We start from the raw sequence: 27,349 nt of genomic DNA, 5'->3' as shown, positions 1-27,349 counted from the left end.
GTTCCCTGTTCTGTCGCTGCCACTGAACAGTTTCTCTGGGCTCTGAGTCTCTCTGTCCCTTCAAATACATCAGCTGAGGACTTTGAAAAATGGGTTGCGAGTGTGTGTATGTGTGTGTGTCTGTGTGAGGGGGAAGATGACAGGAACATACATTCTGTCCTCAAAGCAAAGGGTTTGTTTACCCTTTCGGCAACCAGACTTAAAAAAAAACTGAGCTGAAAACTATCGAACTCCCTCTGAGGATCTGCTGACTTTGGCGTTTATGAGACACCTGCAACCTTTTGTTTCTACTCGGAACGGATCAAATTTACCTTCGTTTTAGGAAAGGGCACAGGTAAAATGAGTGCGATGAGAAACAGGCCTGGCAGGGATTTCTACAAACCTTCAGCCATTAAGGTCTAAGTTGCCTTTCTTGCGTTTTGGGGGGGGTTAACAAACTGTACTCGCAGACCCATCAGCAATGTTTTCCGGCTGATTTAACACGTTGAACGGGCATCAGACCTCTGATCGGCTGCTCAGTGCAGCAAATTACAGAACAAGAAAACTGTCATGTCACTATTTCTGCCCATTTCTTTATTAAAAAAGAACTACAAAACTAAAAGCCAACTTACAGCGTTGTGGTAAAATATTCCCCCACTTACATGTTTCAGATCGAACAAATGTTAATATCAGATAAAGGTAACCTGAGTAAAACCAAAATGGAGTTTTTAATTGATGATTTTGTTTATTAAGGGGAAAAAAGCTATCCAAACCAACCCGGCCCTGTGTGAAAAAGTAATTGCCTGGTTGTCTATCTTTGCCAGCAACGCCTGCAGTCCGGCGTTTGGGATAACTGGTGACGAGTTTCACGTCTCTGAAGTATTGATGCTGCAGAACCCGAGTGACAACGGTGGTGGAGAGCTGAATTCATGACTCCATCAATCGCTGCAAGTTGTCCAGGTCCTGAAGCAGCAAAGCGGCCCTCGACCATCACACTACCACCTCTGTGTTTGACTATGAATATGATTCTCTTTTTCTAAAATCCAGTGTTTGTTTTATACCGGATGGAACGGGACGCACACCTTCCAAAAAGTCCCGCTTTTGTCTCGTCAGTCCACAGAATATTTCCCCAAACTTCTTAGGGATCATCAGGAGAATCAGTCAGGTCTGTTTGGATAGCTTTTGTCCCTTAATAAATGAAATTATTATTTGAAAACTGCATTTTTTTATTTATTCAGGTCATCCTTGTCTGATATTAAACGTATTTTTGCTAATATGAAACATTTAAATGTGACAAAAAAGAATAAAAACAGCAATAATGTCTTCAGCTTTGAAGAGTTATATTTGTACATTATAATAAAAATGTAGTAAAATAAAATGACTTCCCCTCAGTCAGTTCTAAAAATACTGTGTTTTTGATTTATCTAATTTACAAAGATGTCCTTTTCAGTAAAACTTTTGGTTGGGATCAAACGTCTGAAAGCTCCTTAAAGGTTTATGTTACTGGTACGTATTTATAGATTTCCCTAAATCCATCTATGGGCCAAACGATGGGGAGAAATAAAATGAGATGTATCCACGTGGCGTAGGTCGGCCATCTTGGCAAACCTCGGCAGGGTTAGCGGTTTAAAGGACAGCGCTACATTCACAGGCTGCAGCGAGGACGTCCATCTGTTCACACAGATGTGCAGCTCCCTCCAACGCAATGTAACCCAGCGGAACAAGGTGTTCAGCGCTGGCCTTTCTGAACTGATCTCCCCTCCAGCTGACGACAGCGCAGTCCGAGCTCCAGGCTCCCGGAGGTTACGTCGTGTCAGACCTGAATTCATTTTAATCGACACCTTAGATCTGTTAAACGCGTCTGCTGTTGTTCCTCAAAGTCTGTTCCCATGGTAACTTCACCTGCAGCGCGGTTGCCAACATGGCACCTGAAAGATGTTGAACAGGTTCGCTTTATTTGGGGGAAAAAAAAAAAAAAAGAGAGAAACAGCTCAGTGTGGAGACACGCTGAGCAAAACTTACAACCTGGTGCCAATCAAAGCTTCCGTCTTAGTTAACAGCTGCAGAAATCTGATGCTTGTTAAGTGCAGGAAGGAGAAACCCGACAGCAAACAGGAATACTTTGACATTAAACTTGTTTATTTAATATTTTACGTATGCCTGGTAACTGGATTGAAGAGAAACTACGGCTATGTTCACACTGCAGGATGCGACCCAATTCGGATTTCTTTCACGGCAACGTGAACGTGTCAAATCGGATTTCTTCGTATCCGACCCAGATCTTTTCTGAATCAATGTTGAAGCAGGAAATACTCATGTTGTAGGTCTTCAGAGTGTAAAAATGGTAACATTTTGTTGAAATTGAGCCCCTAAAATTTGTCAAACAGGCATTCCCACGTCATTCCTAACAGAACTGGGGCTCTTCTCGTTAAGAAGCACAATGAAGGGGCAGGGAAGGAAAAAGGAGATTCGCACTTGTGGTCAACCAAAACAATTAAAATAATGTAATATTATCAGTTGTAGTGCAGAGGCTTAACACAAATCATAGTCTGTGAAGTATAAGCTTGTTGTATAATCTGAAGGAGAGCAGCTGGTGTTTCCAATAGTTCAGTGATATCTGCAGTAAAGTCCCAACCTACTGTAACCCTGATGTACCGTGTCCACATAAAGTGCCCTGAGGGTTCAGTGAATCCAAAAAAACACTGACGTTTGTGACTGAAAGGGACTTGGACGGTGAAAAAGCAAAGGATTAACTGGGAGCCTTTGGTTCACAACTCCTGAACATTTTCCCTCAACTCTTAGTTCTTGGTCCACAAAAACACTTTTAAAGAAGTCGCCAAGTTCCGAGCGTCTGTTTTCGGCAGCTGTGTGCCGCCTGAACACGCTCTCTCCTCGCTGGAAATCCCTGATCACCGAGATGTCTGAACTCTGTCGACACGCAGCCTGACAACTAAACCCTCTGGGTGCTGCTTCCACCGATCGCAGCAAACGGCGCCTCTCATCCAGGCTGAGTAATAACACAAATAATGCTAAAGGTAAAAATTAGGCAAGTTTGTCACAAATTTCTCCATCAAATTCATGACACCGCCTCTCAAAACTCCCGTTTCATAACAGAATTTTACTAAAAATAAAAATCCAGGTTGTATAAATAAACAAACAGCAGCTTTTCACTGGAACGGCTGCGGAGCTGCTGCTACCAGCGTTGTTATTAATCAATTCTTGCCTTCTCCCCATGGCGCCCAGACGCTGTGGCAATGGTAATGACTCCAGAGACTAGCTGGTGCCGTTCCACGGTGTAATCCCCGCAACATCTATGTGAACAAACGGAGCGCTCTCCCATGGAGATCAAAGCTTGACGTACGAGGCAAACATATGTGTGCTCATGTAATGTGGGCTTATTCATACAGCATGAACGCAGAAGAGAAATCACAAAAACAGTCATTTCTTTTTCAAGGTTCGTGTCATAAAACCCTGTTGACTGAAACATGACGGCTTCTGTGTCTGACCCTGAACGAGCTGCCATTAGAGCGGAGCTCACTGAAAATAAAAGCCTTTATCAGCCGCATATTAGTTAAAAATAACAGGACAAAAACACAAGCGATTACTCATAATCCTCTTAAAAAGGTTGCAGTCGTCACATTTTAAGCAGCTCTAAATGAACATAACTTCATGTCTTTGGCGCCCGGCTCACAGAACGTAGAGTCGCACTCCGGTGAGGCGTGATAACCTCGACTCAAGTCAGCTGCTCGAACAAGCAAACGTCTGAGCTCAAACTTGGTCAGCCTTTTTACTCCAATTTAGCCTGCATTTGCATAACCGTGTGTGTGTGTGTGGTATGCATGATCACACAAATATGTTTCTAAACAGCCACAAGATCTTTTAATCATTCTGATCTGCAGATCACACACACACACACACACACACACACACACAGCTTCTGCAATAACTTCTGCAAATTAAAGCCCTAACATTCAGTGCAGGAATGCATTTCATGACAGTTTTAGATTGAGATCATTTCACGTTGAGAAATGACACGTATGTCTCACTCAGAGCATGTGTTTATAAATGGCTCGCAGCGACCACCACGCTTTCTCATGGGCGATGAGAGGTGAGGGCGAAAACGAACGGCTCGCCACCACGTGACCGCGAACCGACTTCTTGACCTCTTGTGCTGGAGCCTTGAGTCACACCCATTTTTGTGTTTGTTTTTGTTGTTTTTTATTTTAAGGTGAGTTGGCTGTGGCAGCCATATTGAGTCGGGTTGACTCTAAACGTTAAGGTGCAGTTGAACATTCAGTCTGACGAGTTTAATTCAGTGGTTGAGGAGGTATTTCGGTAACAGAGACTCTCACACACGCGCCGTCCGCCTTCACTAATAATAAGCTGCACAAAGCGAGACTTCTGCAAGCATACCTCCAAACACTAAAAAGTTGCACCGAAGCTCCTGTGGGCTGAGAGAGACGATCGTGTTGCCCGTGGATCCTCGTCGCTTCGAGGGGACATTAGACCGTCTCTCGTCGTGTCCTTCCCGCTCTTCACACTGGCTCTCAACGCCACAGCATCCATCTTTCTCCCCCCTCTGGGATTCACCTCGTCCCCCCCTTTTTTTTCAATTATTCTGAAGCAGAGCAATTATGGGCTGGATTCAGAGCCGTCGATAGCAGGGCTAATGCGGGGCAGCTGGGCTCAAAATGACGATACCAGCGCTGTGATACTTCTCATTATCGTCCAGCTATGTAGATACTAGTGGGGGGAAAAAAGAGAGGAAAAGAGGAACAAAACCTCGACGAATCCTAAAGTATGTCAGGAAAGTGACAATTACTGATAAATTAGTCGTTTTTATACAGTGGATGAGGCAGCGTGTTTAAGCTCTGAGAATATGTTGGTCCTTATTTCTAGTTTTTATAAATCCAAGCTTTATGTTCATGTTTTGCCCTTTAAGACTTCAGCCATAAGATGCTTATCTTAGCCGGCTCCATTTAAAGTTGATGCTTCTAAAGCAGTGGTTCCCAAACCTTTCAGCTTCCGACCAATAAAATAACAGTGTCAAAGGTGTGTGACCCCATCTGTTGGCTGTTTAAATATCCAAAAGTGATAATGATCCTATTAAATAAGGGCATAATGACAACACAAACAGTCTTAGCATACATTTTGCTATTTTTTAAATCATTAAATGACTTGTATTTCAGTTCTCTGTAACAATTATAGTGTAAATATTTCATAAAAACTGGGATTTTAATTGTAACTTGATATTTGGAGAGTATCTAAGGACCCCTACTTTGTGTTGGGTGACCCACATGGGGGTCCCGACCCCAACTTTGGGAATCATTGTTATAAAGAGTCAAACACTGCGTCTTATTTCTTCCATTTATAACAAAAGTGATCGAGACATGGTTGGCAAACGCCACCTGCCTTTGGCTGCGTGACGCTGACGACGACGTAATTTACTGCAGGAGGGATTACTTCATTCCCACAGTTACTGTTGTCACGCGTCACGTTATCTGAAAGGTGTGTCACAGAGAGATTAATGGGCTGGACAGGAGCTGAGAACGAGAAGAACGTTCAGTGACTCGAATGGCTGCAGGGGAGGTTTCTGTTCAGAGTTTAGAGCGGACAGCAGCAGCGCAGTTATAAAACCAGACGTCGTGGAGACCGAAAGGCGGCGTTTCGGGCCCGGCTTCAGCGGGTTTAAGATCGAGGTTTTAAATCCTGTCAGCTCCGCCACTACATGTGACACTTTTATGGTTGGTCAAATTACTTACGCAGATGGATATATATGCGCAGACACAACGGCTAATTTAGATGCCTTTAGAAATTGTAATTGCAGAGTGCATTCCAACCAACCACTCCATCTCCCTGTACGGCTCTTCCTCGTGTTTACCAAGCACAGAAATAACAGGCAAGTGAGGAATCCTTCGGGACAAACAAACCCACTTCACTCAAGTGATTTTAAATAAACTGCAGTGTCAGAGGCTGTAATCAGGACAATCCACGAGCTTTTTTATCCTATTGACGTGAAAATAATTTAACACCAGCACTAGAGCGAGGCCTGGGGTTAACCTGACTTCAAAACAAAAACAGAAGTCTTGTGGGATCTGCAGGAGGAAGATCTAACCACCAAAATACCCTTTCATTCCAAAAGAGAGGGGTGGGGAGGGCAGCCATGGAGAAACGAGCGATAAGCACCGCTGCGGGAGAACAAAAAGCCACTTGATTCTGAGCGAGAGACAGAAGAGGAGGAGGAGGAGGAGAGAACCAGAGGGGATAAGAGTCCGTGCTGTGAGGATGAAGAGTCTGCCTCTGCCGCTCTGCAGACAGGTCTGCTCGGTGCAGACACACACACCGTAAAGCTCATTCTGTTTGAAAGGAGTCCGATGACAGCGTCTTCTGGTTGGTGACATGTCCCCAGACTGCAGGGGAAGTAAAGGCTTTACTGTTGACAGGCTCCGGTTGCCATAGCAAAACCGGCCCTTCGCAGCGCTGCTTATTCATCTTAGAGAATAACAGCCCCTTTATGCTCCCTTATCACACTCCAGGCGACAACAGGTTGGACAAACATCTAAAAAAAAAAAAAAAAAAAACCCCCGCAAAACAAAACAACTCTCTTGTTGCGGCACAGTCTAGATCCGCAGAGGAGCAGCAGCGACGGACCGTCGGAACAACATTCCCTGTGGAAGAGACTGGAAGTGGAAACACGGTAATCATGCTGCAAACCTCAACTGTGCACTCCCCCCCCCCACACACACACACACACACACGCTCCAACAATCCTCTTTTGCAGGATCACAGCCCCTGCAGAGCACATTCTGAGCAGCACTTTGTTGATTAACATTGTGTAACTCTGTCGTTTGGTCTTTGTCTGAATTCTATAGGAATATGAGTCATTCATGGGCACCATAGTGAGCCGCATTGTCCTCCCTCCTAAGCAGCCTTGTTACATGAATTTAAAAAAAAAAAAAATGAAAGAAAACCCACACACTCACGCAGGCCACACAGAGAAAATGATTAGCCCAAGTCAAAAGGCTCTTGGGGAGGGTGAAAAAAAAAGAGAAAAGATGTACAACATCCAGGCCTGAAACGCAGCTGGATAAAAGCTCTTTGTGACAGACTGGTGTGTCGGGGAACAAGCTTTTCTGTGGCTAACAGCTTCTGACTGAAGCATGGAGGCCATCAGAAGTCACCACTGAGGAGCAGAGGGGAGAGGAAACCACGACACGTTCTGCTGAATCCCAGCGAGACGAGTTTATCTCACCTGCAGGCCAGAGAGACTCTAACGTCTCCACCTCAGAGGCTGAGAACTGAAGTAACAGCCGAACGTTCCCCGAAGGAATGCATATCGCCCACCACCTGTCATGCCAGAGTTTTAGACTAAAATCTTCTTTTGCAGAGAGACGGTGGAGCTTCAGTCATTTTGGTCACAACATCACAATATGTCACTGCTTCACGAGATATTTTGCTAACGCTACAGACAAATAAACACAGGCTAAAACATCATCACCGTTTTGCTTTTGGCAGCAGGAGATAAAAACTCCAAACATCTGCAGGTATAAACCTGAGACCTTTCAGTGGTTTTTAAGGAACTGCATTAGAAGTCAAGACGGCAAAATAAACCTGAAACTAGAATAAGCATCATTGTTACAGAAAAAATCATTTGTATGAGCTGAATTTCGGCTTCTCCACAGCTGACATGTGTAACATATGATCAGGGTCACCCTCCCTGTGAAGGCTCCTGTACTCTGAGAACTTTGCCTCTTTATTTATGTGCGTGTTTCTGCAGTGTAAGCACACGCAGTCCTCCATCTGCTGTTTGATAGAGGCCGTTTCCTTCCCTCTTCCTGTACCGGGGGGCGGGGGGGACAGCCACGCACTCCTGACAAACACTCTGGATAAGATACACGCAGAAGCAGCTGGGCAGACAATGACTTCTCCACACGTTTTAACGCAAACACAGATAGCCCGCTTCCTTTCTCCTTCCTAACATTTTAGGACTACCGCTCTTGTTTTCCATCCACACATTCCCTCTTTGTCCTTGTTTCAGGGTCACAGGCCTCCACGTATCATTAAACAGCTCAGGGGGGGACTAAAATATTTGGTTTGCACAGCAAGAAATTAGAGTGTAAAATAAATCTGAAGCGCTGATTTTTGCTGGTGTCCGACTTGATGCAACGACCGACAATTATCATCCTAAGTGACAGAAACAAAGCCCGTATTTAATCATTCCTACAAACAAAAGGACAAGTCACAATAAAATCAAACTTAACTGACTTTAAACTTAATAGTTTTGAGCAGTGCAGTGATATAAAAACGGTCTTATGTGAGAAAATGTGCAGATTTTAGAAAAATACTAATATTTTCAGCAACCCTAAAAAGGTTCATCCTAACATTAATTCAGCTGGAAAGTGGTGTCATTAAAGTGCTTCGATGTTAAAGGAAACGTGACATAAATTGACATTTTAATGAGTGAATTGATTCTTTTTTCTTTGAACCACTCATCATTGTGTTTGACAGTCCTTTCAGTAGTAATCCTCTTGTAAAGCGGTAACTAGTTTTCTGTGGAGACCAAACAAACAAGGCGGACTCATCAGATCAGAGTTTCTTAAGGATGTTAGCCATTTATCCAGAAGCCCCAGCAACCGTACCCGATGTTACGATGAAAGGTTTGCAGTTTTCTGGATGCTGGACGAGAGGAAATATTGAAAAGAGTAACGTGCAGACAAGTGAGGGGAGGAGAATACTCAAATCCAGCAGGTTTCCTCCAGAAATTAATTACTGATAGCTCCGTCTTAGAGATGCTGACCCTTTTGAATAACGCAACAGGATTTTAAGGAGCATAAATTAGTTGGGAACAAACCAATTTACTGTACCACTGAGGAAAAAGGTGACGTAACGTCATTTACACCAAATAAAAGAGCAGACAGAGACAGGAGACTGTGTCACCTGCAGTCCAAGTCTGCAGTGATAAACCTGGAAACTTGTCAAAAATGCAAAAATGTGAAGAAAAACCGTTTTCAAACGCTGAGGGGGCAACTTAACTGCAGCTGCAGCGCAGAAGAAGATGAGTTTCATGCAATTTGATGATTAAAAACTATAATTAAGACATCAACAACCTCTCTGGAGGCTTCTGGATCATAATTAACTGATTAAGTAAGCGATTCTGATAGATCTCTGGGTTGACACAGGTTAACTTGTTTGCTGACGAGCTGCTGCTCAGACATTATGGGATTTTAGGGACAGATTGGTGAAGAGGAACACATTTAAATTAAGATTCTGTAGACTGAGTGAAACCCGACGTTAACCTTTACGAGGGCAGGCGGTGTGAACATCTTTACTAACAGTGATGAAGACATTCACACTGAGACGAAGAATAAAACAAAACTCTACATAAGCAAAGGTCGGCCTCACATCTGGACAGTCTACTCTCTCGTAAAACACGTTTAACAGAACAGATCTCGTGTCAGAATGTGCAGAAAGCGAGTTCAGGAGGGAAAAGTCTAGAGACATGTTCTGTTTTCTGTGATGCAGAAAATGTTCTAATCAGAAATTTAATTAGGAGCTCTGATGTAACACTAAAGTCCTGCAATCCCCCCCCCAAAAAAATACCAGTTTCAATGTACCACACAATACTCCCAGCTTCGACACGTTTGAAACAGGACAACCATTATAAAACTAAAACCATAAAAGCTTTTGGTTTGTTTCTGATTCTCCTTCACCTCTGCACAAAATACATACAAAGCTTTCAGAATTGATTCTATTCCTTAAAGGTTTATAGTCTTTTCACTCGTGAGCACTACATCGTTTTTGCTCCACTTCCTGTTTCTTGGTCTTTTTTTTTTTGTTTTGTTTTGTTACTAAACCAGCAGATTTTGATGACAGATTGGAAGCCGTGACTAACCAAAACGAGGAAGTCGCCTAAAAAAAAAAAAAAGGAAACCGTGTCGTCGGGTTGTTAGAAAAACATTCAAAGAGCAAAGAAAACAAACAACTCTGTAGAAGTCCTGACTGTGGTGGGAACTCCCACAGAAGGTAGAGCAGAAACGTTCGTGCGTGGACGTCAGAGAGTTACTGAATTACCTGGCTGAGCGTTGATTCAGTGTGTGCTGCTTCTCAGATCCATATTAGCAGGTCACATGGTTCTGACTGAATCCAGCGGTCACATTGTTGTTGCTTTCTTCAGTGATAAATGGTTCAGGAGCTGGAGGCGGGGGGCCCTCGTCGACAAGCCCGGGATGCTGAGTCCACAATCAGCAGTTAATCAAGAAATAATCCGGTCTGGATTCTGGAGGAGCCTCTCCGGGGGCCTTCAAAGGGCTGCTCGCCTCCTTTAGTTGAAGAGAAAAAAGAAAACAAGAAGGATGGAGCACAAGTTAGAACATCGTGCACAAAACAATGAGTCAGAGGAGAAGATGCAGAATGATGGAGCAAAATGTGATGCAGTTCCTGTTTCACAGAAAGACAAAAAGGAACGGACAGTAAAATAAAAAAAACAAAACCTTCAGCTGATACAAAGAGATTGTGAAGATGGCAGAAATGCCAGAAGAAGACACTGCAACAGTAATGGTGGAAGAACAAATAAAATGAAATGAGTTCATTTTATTGTGCTGTACGATTTGCAGACAGCCTAAAATGCAAATTAGTCCAAATGTAGAAGTGCACATCACTTTGTATCCAGGCCAACCTTTTTTTTTTACCAATTAAAACAAAAAAACAAACAATCCCCCCACACTGAATTATAAATCTGCCAGACTGTCAACATAATTTACAATAAAGCTGCTTTTTGTCCATTTGCCAACATATTTATGAAAATCCCTGTTTTTTTTAAACAATTTCAGTCTGTTCATGTGATAAAATATTGGGACAAACTGCGTTAGCTGCAGGAGAAACTGCAGCTCGGTGCCTTCTAATAAATAAAGCCTTCACTTAACCACAGGGGCCAGAAAGGGAGGTGGGGGGTGGGGGGAGGAAACGGGGACAAGGAGCACAATTTATCTACCTGGGAAAGCTAAGCAGCCTGTGAATCTAAAAGCAGAGTTTTCTGTGTGTGTGTGTACACTTGGTTTTGGACCTTCTCTGGTATCATCAGTCATCTTGTCAGAACTAGGACTCCTTATGGGGACTGAAGGCCGGCCCTGATATGGCAGAACCTCCTTTAAGGCTCAGATGTGAGCTGTACTCAGGTTAAATGGGTACTAGTAATAGTTATAGTTAGGGTCAGGGTAAGGGTCAGGGCTGGGCTACAGAAATGGATGGAAGTCGGTACAAACTTGTGAGGAGGGTTAAAACCGTAACGGTTTCGGGGGTTTTTCTTCCTACGTGCTCACAAGTCTTTGCTGCTTTTTTTTTTTTTTTTCCTGCAACTTTGCCATTTTCAAGGTTTTTTTTTGCTCGACGGCGATGTGGAGCATGCCTTGTGGTTGCCATGGCGACTGGCTTATCAGGCCGAGCTAAAGAAAGGTGTGTGTGTGTGTGTTCCTCTGCTATTTCTCATTTCCAGGCTGCAACGATAAACTAATGGACACATCTCCCGCAGCCCTCCCCCCTCCCACCCCACCACAGGAACCAGAGGAAAAACAGGCAGTCAGCGTTTTGCTCCGTGACGTCCTGTTAAATGAGATGTAACGCTCGAGGATTACCATGATCGTCTCATAACAGCCAGAACCAGGAGGTCCACATTCTGAGGAGATAAAAGTATTATTAAGCTGATACTGTTAATCCTAGGTGATATAGCTCCAGCTTTATACCTCATTTCCTGGAAGGCTCTGTGCGGGAGTACTCGAAATCAGATGCAATCTCAAAGTTCATAAATAAATAATTTGAGGTCTGACAGAGTGGAGTCAGATCAAGTGAACCTTTGAATAATAGAAGAACCTTTTCTTAAAGTAATCAGATGCTGAAACGCACCAAAGGAAGAGACGGGAACACATAAAAGCTGCCGAGTGCCAAATCCAATCAGTATGTGGAAAGCTAATCTGACTCTCTGTTAGTCTGGAGTCCATTTCATAAACTGATATGTGAAATATTTCACTGGACATCTGAAAACGTCACAAGTCTTTGGCAGCAAAACTGAACCCGAGTCAGTGAATCAAAGAAGTATTGTAAGCGCTCTGGATATCATTAAAGGGCCGGAATTCATAGAGTGCCAGAGTTTTAAACTGGGATGATCTTTTTAGGTCAAACCTTGCAAAAGACATCAACCTGACAAGATGTTATCAGGTCTCTGAGTGTGTGTTGAGGATGACTCTCAGCTACTGTGGTCGTGAAGCGCCACATTTGGCTTGGCGTCTGCCCACGTCGCCAGAGGCACCAGTTCCTGGTTTAACGATCACAGGACCTCCGTGGATTACTGGCCTGAACCAAACCCTGCAGAGAATGTGTCAAGAGGAAGATGAGCGACTCCAGACCCAACAGGGCAGAACAAGCTGGGCTTCCAGAACATCTCAGGAGGTCCTGATCACCTCATTCATGCAGTAATTCACGCAAACCGAGCCATGAACAAGTACTGAGTGCGAACACTGTTCAGTACGTAAACACACTTTTCAGAAAGTAAACATTTCTTTTATTAAAAATCCTTTTTTTATTGGTCTTATGTAATATCCTAAATCAGCTGTAAGCCATAAGCACCAAAATGAACGGAAATAAATGAACTTTTCAGTGATATTTTCATTTACTGACATGCACCTGTATGTCTGAGGCTAATAAAGAAAGTAACATTTCAGTTGGGCAGAGAAAGGATGCTTTTCTTGCTGAGAAGCTAAAAGCTCGATCTGCGTCGGTGCAACAGTTTGATGAGATTCTAGCTGCATTTAGACATTTATTCGTCGAGTTTTAGCTGAACGTCTGTTGGGTGTTCGCTCAGCAACACAGCTGCAGACACGCAAGAGTTCGTCTAAAACCCTTGTTCGGCTGGGATTTGTCTGCTCAGCTCAGATGGCGCTACAGAGACAAATATCACCTACACATCTGGACGGACACCTGCTCCCACCTGCACGCCGCGTAGACGTGCGAATGGACGCAAACACGCGCCCGTGTCTGCCGGGCGGCGGTCAATCAGATTAGAGCATCATACAGGGATCTCTGAGTACACCAACACAAATCCATTTATAGAGATAAGCTTGGATGGCAACGTCTGACACACACACACACACACACAATTAGAGGGAGAAAGAAGACATGTTACTGCACCCTCTGTGTCCTTATCAGAATCCAGCCTTGGCTCAGAGGAGCAGCGTTTACAGGCGTGTCGTGACCCGTCACTGCGTGTCACTTCCAAAACCCACAAAGCCCCCCCCCCAAAAAAAAAAAGATTTACGAGATAAAAGTCAGGAATCAGAAGATGACCACAGGGTAGGTTAAACACAGCAGAGTTTCACTAAACCGTTTCTGTCTTTCCCAGCCGTGGTGGATTTTGCTTTTTGCCTATAAACGCTGCCCAAAGCAGAAGGCGGATGTTTTTGCTTGTGTCCGTGAGTTCGTCTGTTAGCAAAATAAACCATGAACTACTAGACAGATTATAAATTAAAATTGCAGAAACTAATCACTGGATTTTGACATCAGTCCAACTTCCGGTGGCCGCCACAGCTAAGCAACACTTGCCAACACAGAAATGGACATAACTCAGTCAGTTTTATAGATATTGTGCCTAAATTTGACGTGGTAGTAGCTGAGATTTATTCACAACTCATACTTTGAGCGTGGCACATATCACATGCACGTAAGGTTTGTTTTTTGTCTCTAATGTTAAATCAGCTACAACTAAGTCATTTCCTAACACAAGATGAACTTCGTTTAAAACTCTGGCATAAAGAGCAGTGGGCGATATGCATTCCTTTAAATAGGTCTTCAAGAATCAAAGGAAACCAGTGACGGATTCTTAAATGTAGAATAATTACAGCTACTGATCTACTCGGTTATAAGGGCGATGACATATTTAGAAGGAGGAGGCTTTAATTAGAGCAGAGCAGCATTCTGGCACCTGCTTCACCGAGTTACAGACACGTGAAAGTGATAGAAGTACCGAGGCGCGTTGTGATTAATGGTGTTTACAGCCACACCTGAACAAAAGGAGAAAAGACAAATCGGACCCTGAAAGAAAAGCTGCAGCTGCAGGAATTATGATAAATAACACCGGAGGGGAAAAAGTGCCGCTAAAGTCAGATTTGGGTATCGTCTCTGATGAACAACCTTTTCGGATTTATATTCCAGAGCAAAAAGAGGCAAAAACAAGAAGCGTTGTTTTGTTTGCCGTCCTTTTACTTCTCACGCTCCCCGGTGTGGGATGTCAGCGTGATCATATCATGTCATCCAGTATCTGGAAATCTAATAGGCCCGAGCAAGGCCAGATTATTTCCTGACAGAGTATGAAGAGGGTCGTTTCCATGGAGGGCAGACGAATGAGAAGGCTGGTTGAATCCTCATCTGTGGCTTCCTCTGGTCAAAAATCAATACAAAAATGACAAAAACTTACTGCTAAACACACGAGTAATAACTCCTAAATGGTTTCAAAGTATTAATGTTTATTTTATTTGTTTGATTTTTTGAGAATTACATGTTTAAACTAGACTTGGGTGTCAAATTGTGGATTAAATTCTTTGGAAAAAGATAAATTTCCTGTTTGGCATTTGATAAATTTCCACAGAGAGCTAAATATTTTTTGTGCGGAATGCCTCCTGTACCATCAGATGTACTCCCATGAAATTCACAACAAATATTTAAAATAAATGCTAATGACCTTAAAAGGAGAGCTCAGATATTTTTAACTGAGTTATGACATTTTTGAAACTGGGACTTGTAGGATCCTCCAATGAATTCAGAAATGCAGAAAACTCCAAAAGAACCCCTAAATTTAAAATTACAACAATTAAAAAACTACAGTCATTGTCAACAAAACACAGCATCCTCTTCCTCATTATCAGTGAATAAAATATATTAAAAATACAATATACTATGCACTATGGAATATAATGATATTTAAGTTTGTCAAATACTTTTATTAAAAAAAGAAAGGCAGAACTCTGTTTTACTTTTATAAAACACAGGATCTATATTTATAAAAACACTGGAATGCATTTTATATCTAAGCACCCTAATAAAGCATTGAATGTTCTGATAATAATATTAATATTAATGAAATTATGGCTATACCATAAAATAAAGACAGTTTTTGTTTTTAGAATAGCCGGTCAGATTTAAGCTCCATTTTTCCAAACTAAAGTCAAGGCGCCATCTACAACAGGTGAGAGATTTCTTATTTATAACGCTTCCACAGAACCCTGCTTTAAAAGATCTGAAACATGGCTTGCTGACCTCTGGATTTTGCAGGACTTGCAGTCCTACAAAGGCCTCGAGCGACCATGCTGTCCGCAAACGTGCCGCTCGTTTGCATCAACATCTGATGAAGGATCAGTGAGCCAAAATGGAGCTTCTTGTCAACGTGCGGCGAGCCCACCACGGTCTAATAAATTCCTTACTCCTACGCACCTCATAAGCATGCTTTGGATTATACACGGTTCTGGTTCAACAACAATATATAAATAAAAAATAAAGGATCAGTCTAGACGGTCTGTCAATCCGATTCTCAGTCGCAAGACCCAGACATGACTTCCAGCCCGCCACAGGCTGCTAAAAATCCTCAGTTCATTAGAAGTGCCATATGGGAAGACAGATATTATTCAACCCTTCATCCAGCAATCCGATACACATCCTCTCAGTCGTGGTGTCTCCCTTCCCTTCCTGATTTCACATCCTTTCCCAAAGCTTTGCTCTCCCAGGCGTCTTAGAGCTGCTCAGAAAGGACATGGTTCAGATTAAACAAGCCCCCAGCTGAGGATTTCCCGCAACATCTTAACTCCGCGAAGCCCCCGTGGTAAATATTCATGACACAAAAATTGCGGTAATCAAGGACAAGGGAGGAGAAAAGCACGTCTACGTATACCATCCACTGCTACCCACACAAAGACTGACTGACTAATGGGCTCGTTACAGACGTACACCCACAAATTAGGTGGATTTCTTGAGCTATCTGTGCGAAGATCTGCCCACAGCCCAAAGCAACACGTCTTGTCTGTCTGCACAACTTATGGGAACCAAGAGTTTTCACACAATGGGGGTGGGGGAACCATTTACGTCTTCGTTTATTTCACAAGAAAACGGTCAAAAGTCGAAACCACAGTAAGAAATCAAAACAAATATCAAGCTGTGAACTAATATAGTAATGTTCTTCATGGGAAAAGCTTTCTTTATCAACTTTATTTAGCTTGAAAAAAAAGAAAAAGAAAAATGCCATTACTCAATATATGATGCAACAAAAGTCTGATCATGCTTGTAAACCCAACTCCTCTGATTATTGGCGTCTTTCAGCTTCTAATCTTTGTTCTTGCTCTAAGCCGACTCGGAGGACTCAACGACCGGAACCAGGAAGAGACACAGTTTAGTCACATCCTGTGTGTGAACTGCGGTTTGCAGGCAAACGTGAGGGTATAAAATTAACCGGACTGTCCGACGTAGAAAGACAACAGAGGAGTCAGAGACAGAAGGGGCAGTCCAAAAACAAAAAGGGACACAGCGGTGGGAAAACAGCCGTAATTGGACCAGCTTTGGGTCTCTTCCTGGAAAGTCCAACGGCTCTGGCTAATAAACACAGATCTGGTCTCTGCAGCCCCTCATGTGTGAGCATTAGACCAGATTAGAGAGCAAAGTGGCGTTTATTTGTTGGTGCATCTCGCCCTAACAAGCCAAGGATCTGTGTGACTTGTAATAAAATTGCAGGAAAAATGCCAAACCATTTACTTAGTGTGGAAAAAGAACAAAAAAAAAAAAAAAAAAACAGCCTTTAGCCATGCTTCATTACACACATGCGATATCAGAGAGGAATAAAATGTTTGTTTTCTTAGAGAATCGCCGCCGTTAATGGAGCGAAATGTAAATCTTGAACAACATGAACACATATTTGTCTGCCTAATGACGGCGCGATAATATGCACATTAACTTTCCTTTTAGCCTCGAATGGAAATATGGGGCTCGACTCTTGAGGTGTCAAACACTTAGAGGGAGTCAGGCAACCTGATCCAAGTCTTCGGTCTTCTGTGTAAAGACAAAGTCCACTGTTGTCCTGCTGAAGGGGCTGTTGCCACGTGCGCTCGGTCTGCAAAAATGCCCAAATGGGTGGCAGGTCTTAAATTAACGTTGGCTTGAAAGCCGGCAGAACATTATGTTTAAAGAAGATAACCGGTGTTGCTCAGTGCTGATCCCCTCCGCTCCAAGTGGCCAACCTCCTTTTTTTTTTTGCTTTCTGAACAAAGTCTGTCTGGGACAGGAAGTGAAAGCTCATAGGAAGAACATGCTGTAAACCTGAATCAACAGGATGTGGATGATTTACAGGGCAACATCATGGACTTAAAAACACCGACTGGCCACGCCTGGAAAAAAAAGCCCTCTTTGTGTATCTTTTTCTTCAAAGGCTCCACTTCAGCTGAGCTAAAGGCCGGCCTTCCCATGAGAACTTGCTGCAATCTAGTCATCAGACGGAGACTTTGTATCACTCCCTCCAGGAAGCAGTTGTGTAAATACTCTGCAGCATGACTGACGAACATGAAACATACAGGAGGTTCGTCTGGGAGGGCGAATGGAGTCCCATTTGCATCAAAAAAACAACAGAGAACTGAAAAGAGATTAAAGAAAAATTGATTTCCTTTTGGATTTCCCCCCATCCAGGAGCTCAGATTATAGATGCAAATCTGTTGTTTTATTGTAATCCATTTTCTACCCGAGTTAGAATAAACCTGAGGGAAATCAGGAGCTGCTTCGTCTCCATCTTTAACAGGTAACAGGAAAACTGGCCATTCAGCAGATCATCTCCAGTCGCTGCCCCAGTCAGCAGTCGGACTGATGGATGGGACGTCACACTCGAGCAGCGACACCATCGATTTCCTCCACGTGCAACCAAAGACTGCTGATTCAAGATAATGTTACATTTTAAAGGCTTTGCTGTAGGACTGCCATGATCAATTCTGCAGATGAAACTGATATATGAACTCAGGCTCCACGGACAGGTGAGATTTATTCGTCTGGTCTGATACATTAGATACAATTAATCATTCAGATCTCTGATGAAATAATGGAAGGCTGCAAACTTTAATGTACTTGCCAAAAATCAAAGGTAATAATCTGATGGTGAGGATATCCAGAATGGATGTAGGTCTAATCAACCTGAACCGTTCTTTCTCTTTGTTTTCAGTAAATCTGATCGTTCAAGCCCTGTGGCTCGAAGGGTTAACCAGACTGTCCACTAATCACAAGAGCTTACAGTTTGATCAGCATTTCCTGATGCAAAAGTCTTGCAAGACACTGAACCACAGGTTTCATCAAATGCAAAGAAAGCTCCTTTCATGGCAGCTTTTGGTTTGTTGATTATTTTCCATTTGATAAAAGAGCTTTTTTTATAGTAATAATATTAACAAATGAGGCTTCAACCTAAATAAGCATTATTAAGGACTAAAGATCAATTCTGCACCTATTCAAACAAGACATTTATAAAGTATAATATGATCCCAAAACACAGTTTAACTTCAGCCACAGAGACACCCCTTTTTCTTTACAGCATTGTGTAGATTTGCTCTTAAGGTCTGCAAAAAGTCAACTATTTTCAAAATCTTCAATTAGCAAATAAAAATACAGGCTTATTGAGCCAAGTAGCTGAACCGATTAACTGTTTTTTGTGTGCATGATAGTGATCTCAAAGCAAAAAAAAAAATGGTCCAATTTCTTTTTTTGTTATTTATCAGACTGTTCAGAAAAACACATCTTAGAACAGGATGTGAGCAGGCAGCACATAATCACAGATGATCACAGATTTCTGTTGATGAACCTTCTACAAAAGCCTCTGATTTCCGCTCCGTTTTAAACAAGCGAAGCAGCTCGACGTTGATTAAAGCGAACGAACCGCCGAAGCCTCCTGACTGCTGCTGCCGTCAGAATCTCAAGTATCGGGCTTAGCCTTATTAAAAGGATGTTAGCTCGTCTGAGTGTCCCGAGGATTACCGATGTGGGTTTTTGTAAGGAGATGTAAACAAAGGCTGCACGTGCACAGCTCTGAGGAGCACAGATAAAGTGTAGAAGGGGTTCTGCTCGAGAAGGAGGGGGTGTTCAGTGATCACCATGCCAAGCCAGCAGCTGTGATGGATTTCACATCCATCTTATCTACCTCTGCATCCCTCTGTGATGAACAAAGAGCAGCTTCTCGAGGCACTCCTTGGAGAATCCCCATCATTTCCCCCCGCGGCACGCTGTGCACCATCGCTCGCTTCTCGTGCTTCTTTAGCATGAGATTAGTGCGTTTACCTGCCGAGGCACGGCAGAGGAAAGGTGGTGAAGGTGGAGGCAGGGACGATCAGAGACGACAGAATCAAACAGAAAACCCATTTCTGTGGAAACTGGGCGCTGAATGACTGCTGAGTCTGGTAACGTTAGGGAAACATGAGCTAAAATGAGCCAAACAGGAGCTGAAAGCTAGAATTAACAAAACCGTAGCGAAAAGTAAAAATTTGACATTTGTAGTTAAAAGGTTAAATTAATGAAACAATAGCTAGTAGCTTAAATTAGCAGAACAGTAACTAAAAGTTAAAACTGGCTAAGCAGCAGCTAAAAGGTAAATTTAGCTGAACTGTTGCAAACAACTAAAATGAGCAAAACTAGTTAAAAACAAAAAATAGCAAAAGTAGCTAAAAACTTCATTTTAAGACAAAAATGTAGCACAAGATAAAATTTGAAAAACCTCAGCTAAAAGCTAAATGCAGCAAAAAATGTGCTCAAATTAAATATAATTAGCTAAATACAAAAAAGAGCAAAACAGTAGCTAAAAGTTAAATGTAGCAAAATTTTGCTAAAATAACAAAACAATAGCTGAAAGCTATAATTAGTGTAAGAAGACAAAAACAGAGCAGGTATGCTGATGTAGATTGAAGAGAAATAACAGAACTCTTTTACTCCTACAAGGAAAATATCTGTAATTAAAGTGAAATGATTTAAAAAGTTTAAACGTTACAAACTTTAAAAGTCACTTGACACCACAGCTGATTCAGCCAAAGGTTTTGATGTATGAACGGGTAAATTGGCACAAAGAATTAGTCTGATTATAAAAGCGGAAGCAACGCTGAATCAGCTTTAACCTAATAAAACCTTCGCTTGAATCGTGGCTCTCTGGGTGCGTCTGACACAGATGGACCGGAGGTTCTGACGGGTCCATCTTTACTTCACAGCATTAAACCAGAACTGGATACTGTTCCTCTCATCACATAAGCCAAAAACAATCCCTTTCATTTTTAAAAATAAATAAATAAATCTGTGTCATTCCACAAGCAAATAACAACAGAGATGCTATGTCAGCCTCTCCAGAGGGTCAAAAAAAAAGAAGCAGGGATTAAACTATCATTAATACGGAATCTGGATTAATCCAATCCCGTGGCAGCTCTACGCCTGCAGATTACTTCTATCCCAGCCCCAGCAGTTAAAGACAATGGCACTTTTTGTTCCTCTAGAACTGAGAGTACCACGCAGGAACAAAAGGCGGACTCATTTCGAAACGGGTCAGGAGTGTTTAGACAAGAGGCAGCCCTGGCAGAGCACAGAGGGACCCAAGATCCACCAAAATCACACTGAATTCGGAGGATTAAAACCTCATCGGCTAGCTGGGAACAAACGGGAAAGTGGCCCGAAAGTATCTCGAGTCAAACCTGCATTTGGTTGAGGGGAACGCCATAAAACAACGATATCTGTGATAAAGATGTCCCCCAACCGTGTCGACGTCTTACCATCTTGGCCGCGGTGGGTGCCGTCATGCTTTTGATGCATTATTTATTAGCCTCCCACCAAAAACTGGCAGATTTCACACAGAAACATGTGAAACTGTTAAATATAAGCACCAAGGCAGACGACTGGGTTGTGTTGGCAGCAGTGCTGTTTATTTCACTCCAACTCCAAGCAAAGGCTCCGAAATATGCTTAATGGAATGATGATGAACGGCAGAATTGTTTTATTTTGACATCAGCGTTTCTTTGTTATGGTTTTGGAGACAAATATGAGATAAAGGAGTCGAGGATTAATATCATTTCCAGCAGTAAACCGAACATGAAGAAACAGTTACTCTGAGATTTACAGTTCGGGATTGACAGGTTTTATTTGGGGTAAAATCTGACAGGAAAAGGGATACAGATCAGCCCGTGACCTGCAGTCGCCCCACAAAAACAAGTGACATCAGAGCGGCTGCCAATCAGCTGATGTGACTCAAACAGCGGCTGGCAGGACTCAGCCGAGCTTATTTGTCTCTAAAACTTCGCTTTGAACACATCAGGAGCAGCAAAGCAGCTCGTGCGACGCTTCACCATCACCACGGAGTCCTTCTGATGGTTCGAGCGAACAAAAGGAGCAGCACTGCGAGACGCATCAGCCCGAATCGATTAAAAACACGTCAACAGCAATCAGTTCAGGGAGGGAGGGGCAGAAAGGTAAAAATGGCTGCTCTCGTTGGTGTTACAGTACAGGCGCCCCCAGAGGCTGACATTTCAAAGCCAACAATCGCCTCCTGCCCCTTATTGAGCGGAGCGCCGCTCAGCAGCAGCACGAATCCATCGACCCGGCTCGGAGAAACTAAATGTCAGCAATCAAGAAGGCAAACCACTTAAGACACCTTCAAATCAGAGACCTGGTGTGAGGAAATGTATGAAAAAAAGAGAACTTTCCGAAGTAGGAAACAGTGATGTTTCAGCACAACTGCTTGCTTGTTTACTTTGTGATTTAGAAAAAAATAAAAAGGTACTAAACAGATATATGGAGCCGCGCCGACACTAACATTCAAACATGGCAGCTTATATCTTTAACATGGCCTCTGAATTCAGTTTAACACGTCTGAGTTCAGCAACAAGATGTTTAAATCATAGAAAACTTTCTGACAGATCCGTGTGAGAACTGAAGTACAAATAAAGCAGAAAATATTACTATAAACCATCAATATGAGGAGAGCTCAGTCAGCAGATAGACACACAAAAAGGTTCAATTCAAAATGTTCTTCTGCTGTTTTTCCAAAACCGTTTTTTTAATCGTTTCATCCCCACATGAGCGGCGTTTTGAACGCGATGACATCACAGCCCCGCCTCTAATCTAACCTAAGACCCGAGGGTGACCTCCTCCTCTTCCTCTGCTTCTTCTTCTTGTGTTTACGTTTCACACCCAGCGCGGCGTTACAGCGCTACGTACAGGCCTGGCATAGAACTGCAGCAACTTGGAGGATTTTCTTCACTTTCCTGTGCACGAAGACACTTCTAGGATATTTTTAGAAACAACAAATAGAATGACTGTTTTGAAACGAGCACACTCTTCTTCCTACAAACGTTTAATCAGCTTTACGCCACAATCCTTTGGTTTTACTCTCCACCCGAAGCCGTGGTGACGATGCGCTGGTTTGTCAAATCTCATTTCCTCAAAACAAGAATCCTTGTTTTTTCTCATCTTTTGTTTTTGAACAGAAATTTTTATTGACACAGACGCTGTCGGCACATAGAGGTCATGTTATCCCGGCCGGCGCGCAGTCAACTACAGGAGGACTTGGCGGGGGCCTCGAGGACGGGTAGAGACGACAAAATCTACATCAGACCTCACATTCAACCAGACAGTGACGCTCAAGGCACGACTACCTAATTAGGAACGAGCCGGAGTCCAAACTCAATAAACAAAGGTCAGAATATCTCACAATTTATCAAAAAAAAAAAAAAGCCAATATGTGTAATGAGAGGGTCTGTTTTTCACAAAGTTAGAAACTATTGAATCCAACAGGACAGACTTTGTTATGGATAATCACGCCACAACTTTATTGTGAAACTACTTCTGTTTTTACCTTTAGATGACCATAAATCCTTTCTGAAAACACTGTTTTGTTGTGAAAACTCACTGTTTAGTTCCTAAAAGTCTTGGTTAAATTAGCAGGGCTTCAGGTAAACATAGCCTTTTACGAACCATCAGTAAATGAGAAGATGGAGGAGAAAATTAAGCTTGTTTGACTTGGAGATATTCCAGTAATGCGTATCCATGCCAGAGAAATGTTAATGTGGTGTTTTTATCCCAGATTTCTAGAAAGGTAACATGGCAACCCTTTCCCCTGGTGACTGGACCGCATCCAGACCGATGTAAAGAAACCGAGAAACATTAAAGTTTGAGCTGCTTTAAATCTCTGAGGAGGATTCAGAGGGCTAAAATAGGAGCTCGTTAAAACAATCCGAATGTGTTCGGTTTAAAAACGACGTCGGCAGGAGAGCAACTAACAACTGTTTCCACCTTTGCTGCTCTTTTTTTTACCAAGCTAATCAAGTCAGAAAATCTTCTTTGGTTAAATTTAGACTAAAATCTGAGGATTCAGTACGTTTTGCTTTAGCAGTTGATGGTTTAAAACGCCTTCATATTTATCGTCGCCAAGAGAAGTTTGCGTGCATGTCTGTTGACAAAACGTTCGACAAATTTCAATGAAACTTGTAAAAATAATCCAAATAGGCACACTTGCAACTGATAAACCTTTGAGGTCAACCCAATCCACAGCCAGCTGAGTTTAAAAACAAAAAATGGTGATAAGTCGGTGATAAGTCAATTTTAATGGTATTTAGCTCTAATTTGGTGTAGTAGTAGCTGAGAGTCATCCCCAACACAGTCTGAGCGCTACGGCCACCGCCGACAACTGACCTTAGAAAACAAAACAAAAATGGCTTCAACTCGGCTAGGTTTACAGATATTCGTCTAAAACTGGCATAAAAGGAGTCGGGTGATGTGTATTTTTTCAAGGAATGCAAGGTGTTCAAATCAAAATGTCTTGGTTTAGATTAAATAATAATATAAGATAAAGCTTACATCAAACCACCTTTACTCTGTCGGTTTATATTTCACTCTTGGCAAAAAAATTAAGCCCCCCAAAAAAACCGAGTTGAGGACACAAATGCAGCCATGCTGGCAGATCCCTGTCGTCTCTGGCAAACCGTGCACGCTTTAGAGAGGAGAGAGAGGAGATCCAAGAAATCAGACCCCCCCCTGCCACCAAGAGCCCAGCAGGACTTCGAGGAAACCTAATTGGACACATGCAAATGAAAAACGTGTTCAAAAATTCCCCTTGAAGAGGGCCGGAGGGTGCGCTCCGACACCTGTGAGCATATAGCTGGATGTATATGATTATAGCTCGAAGTGAAAAATAAATCCACACCCCATTTTTATTCCATCCCCTCCCCTCGCAGCTTCCACCCTCCCGCCCCCGTAGACGCGTCGACAATAACCAATTACAGACACAGGAATGCAGGGAGAAATGTGTGGCCCGGAGCACGCTGGGTTGGTTTTTTTTTTTTTTTTTAAATCAAGACTCCACCCAGATACGATTGCATCAACAACGCGAGAGGAGAGGCTCTGAAAGCAGCCCTCGCTTCACCTTTCTCCTCAGCGGCTCAAAGCATCAAACCCCCGCTGGCTGATAATGAAAACAATCCCGCAGAGACGTGGGAGTTCTTGCTGCTTTTCCGGGAAAAAAAAAGGACCGAGTGTTTTGCCTGCGTGGCCTCACGTGATAACTAGCCAGCAGTAATCAGCTGAGGGCATCTCTCTGACTAACTAAGCAGCTAACTAGTTCCCTGCTGAGGCCCAGCTGCTGGATGTGACAGCAGCGGTAATGCCCTGGAAAGCAAACAAACAAAAAAAGCTATTTATTTATTTCCTGTTGTGCTTTCAGCCAAGTTGGACGATGATGGCTCGAAGTGTCAGATCTGCTTTGAAACGACCGCCTTAATGGGAGCCGCAGCAATTAAAAGCAGTTCTTGGTTTTGAGGTACGAATCAAACAAAGCCAGATGTCCCTAAAATCTGCCGTCTGCCTCGACGTCTTCCGCTCACTCATCCCAGGCAGCGAGGAAGAAAAAAGCTGAGCAGGGCGGGAGTGTCTGAGCGCGTTCAGAAGGTGTTTTCCCTCTCTGGGGACGACAGATCTGATGATCAAATCCTTTTCCTGTTTCTGTGCTGATCCCTCCCTCCTCGCCCCCTCTTTGCAGAAAACAAAGCTTTTTTTTTTTTTAAGCATCCAACATCAACCGTATGCGAATCGCTCCACTCCGCTTTGGAGTGTTTGGAAAAGAGGGGACAGCTTGTGCACAAAGTAAACAAGAAAGCAATTCAGAGATGACTTCTGTTTGGCTTTTCTACGATCTGTTCCTGTCGGCTAAGAAGAGTCTGACAGTATGATGTCAGGAGGAGGAGCAGGAAGTGGAGCAATTATAAATAACAACACGGGGGGGTAGGAATGAGGCCATTCAATGTGGGTTCATTTTTCTTTTTTAGAAGGATAACAAATGAGTTATCGCCGAAGGCAAAAAGTGACAATGTTTTTGCCAGTGTCTGTGTGAAGACTTATCCCATTAACCAGTAGAAGGATTTAAATGAAACTCTTGGACTAAACCCCATTCAAGATGGCCGCCACAGCTAAGATACACAAAAATAGCTACACATCAGTCGATTTTACAGATATTGGGCTAAAACTTGATGTGATAGTAGCTGAGAGTCATCCCCAACACATACTCTGAGCATGAACTGATCAGGTGACATCTGTCTTTAAAACTTTGCTAACTTTGAAGTCAACCGTGTCTGTCTGTTAGCAAAATATCTCGTGAACCACCGGACGGATTTTGTTGGAACTTGCAGAAAGTAGTCATTGGATGTACAGCTACAACTCATTAATGTTTGGAGTAAACCCAATTCAAGATGGCCTCCGCAGCCAACTCACCTTAGAAAACACAGAACACATTGTGCAATATTTTTGCTTAAAACCTTGGCATTAACTGCTAGGGTCAACCGTATGACTGTCTGTTAGCAAAATATCTCATGAACCACTGGCAGAACTTAGATGAAACTCTCAGAAAGTAATCATTCGATGTAGATCTACAACTGCTTAACTTCTGGAGTTGACCCAACTCAAGATGGTTTGCTAAATAACATTAGCAAACACAAAAATGGCTACAGCTCAGTCAAATTTACAAATACTAAGCTACATCTAGTGTGGTAGTTGCTGAGAGTAATCCTCAACACATTCTCTGTGCACCATCACGAATTCTCACAATATCACACCTCATTATGTGTATTTATTTCCTGTTTAACCTCCTGCAACAGAGGGTGAGGCTGAAGGGACGTTTGGGGCGATCAGCAGAGATAAAAAAAGAGGCGCCCGCTCGTCTTTATCACGACTGCCAACTTGTTGTCCCACTTCCTTTACATCCAAGGTTGTGGCTTTATAATTAGAGAGCCTTTTTTTTCCCCTGATTAAAAGCTCATTTTATTGAGACGTAGCGCCTCATGAGACACCAGATTTCTTCAAAAAAGCAAACAGAAAACATGAAGCTGAAAGAAATCGTTCTGTTTCTCATCGCCCGCTGCTGAAGGCAGCGATGATGTCTGCAAACGTTAGCAAAATATCTCCTGAACCATTAAAGATTTTAACAAAATCTAATTTGTGATTAACTATTAGAGGCAACCCTATTCAAGATGGCCGCCACAGGCAGTTAATCTTAAACACAGAAAGGGCTACAACTCAGTCAGTTTTACAGATATTGAGCTAAAATCTGGCGTGGTAGTAGCTGAGAGTCCCTCTCAGGACATCCTTCAAGCTCCAACAGATCTGCTGAGATCTCACAGCGTCGGTGAATGAAGTCCTTCACAAGGTTGGACCGAAAAACAAAAATAAATCTGTTCCTTCTTACAAAACATGAGCTTACCTTAAAACTCTGAAAATGAAAGGCAGCGGGTGATATGCATTCTTTCAAGGAATGTCAGGCCTTTCATTTCAGATTAGGATTAGGTTTAATGACCACTATGATGCAGGTAATTTCAAATTACAAAGATTTATGAGCACATTTTAAATAAAAAAAGCATAAATAAAAAAAATAAAACAAAAGAATAATTAAATAAATAAAAGTAAACTAACGAGAGTGGACCCAGAATACCAAAATATTACAATTAGATATTCTGGATTATTTAAATCCCCTGACAAGTTTCCAATCATTTTCAGAATAATCACCATTTTATTATAATTATAATTCTGCTGCCAGCAAGTTTTCCATCTTTTGTCTCAGCAGTCATTAAAGCAGCAGACGACGAGCAAAAGTAACCAAATGGTGTGAATCTGCCAGCATCTCGTTTGGCTGCGATCTGACGGGTGTTATTGTCAACAGCGTGTTTTTCCTGGTGGGGAAACATATTGTGGGACCAAATGCTGGGATTGGAATCGGAACACAGCACTCTGACGGTTTGTTCTTCCGCATGGAAAAACCTCCCTCCCCCGACGGAGCCGTTTTGGATTCGGAACGCCTCGCTGC

At 42.7% G+C, this 27,349-nt stretch overlaps 1 protein-coding gene across 2 annotated transcripts in view; it reads right to left on the bottom strand.

Annotated features, from left to right (window-relative positions):
* The window catches only part of ptprea (protein tyrosine phosphatase receptor type Ea), a 53,743-nt gene that overhangs the window by 16,574 nt on the left and 9,820 nt on the right, over nt 1-27,349 (bottom strand). For both annotated transcript variants that reach the window (XM_017438330.3, XM_017438338.3), the window contains exon 2: nt 10,051-10,298. The gene's annotated coding sequence lies outside the window, so the exon portion shown is untranslated. The remainder of the gene's footprint in view (nt 1-10,050; nt 10,299-27,349) is intronic.

This window comes from Kryptolebias marmoratus, linkage group LG17 (assembly GCF_001649575.2).
Source record: "Kryptolebias marmoratus isolate JLee-2015 linkage group LG17, ASM164957v2, whole genome shotgun sequence".
Classification (NCBI taxonomy): Eukaryota; Metazoa; Chordata; class Actinopteri; order Cyprinodontiformes; family Rivulidae; genus Kryptolebias; species Kryptolebias marmoratus.
Note: the sequence above shows the minus strand (reverse complement) of the source record. Positions and strands in the feature narration are given on the sequence as shown.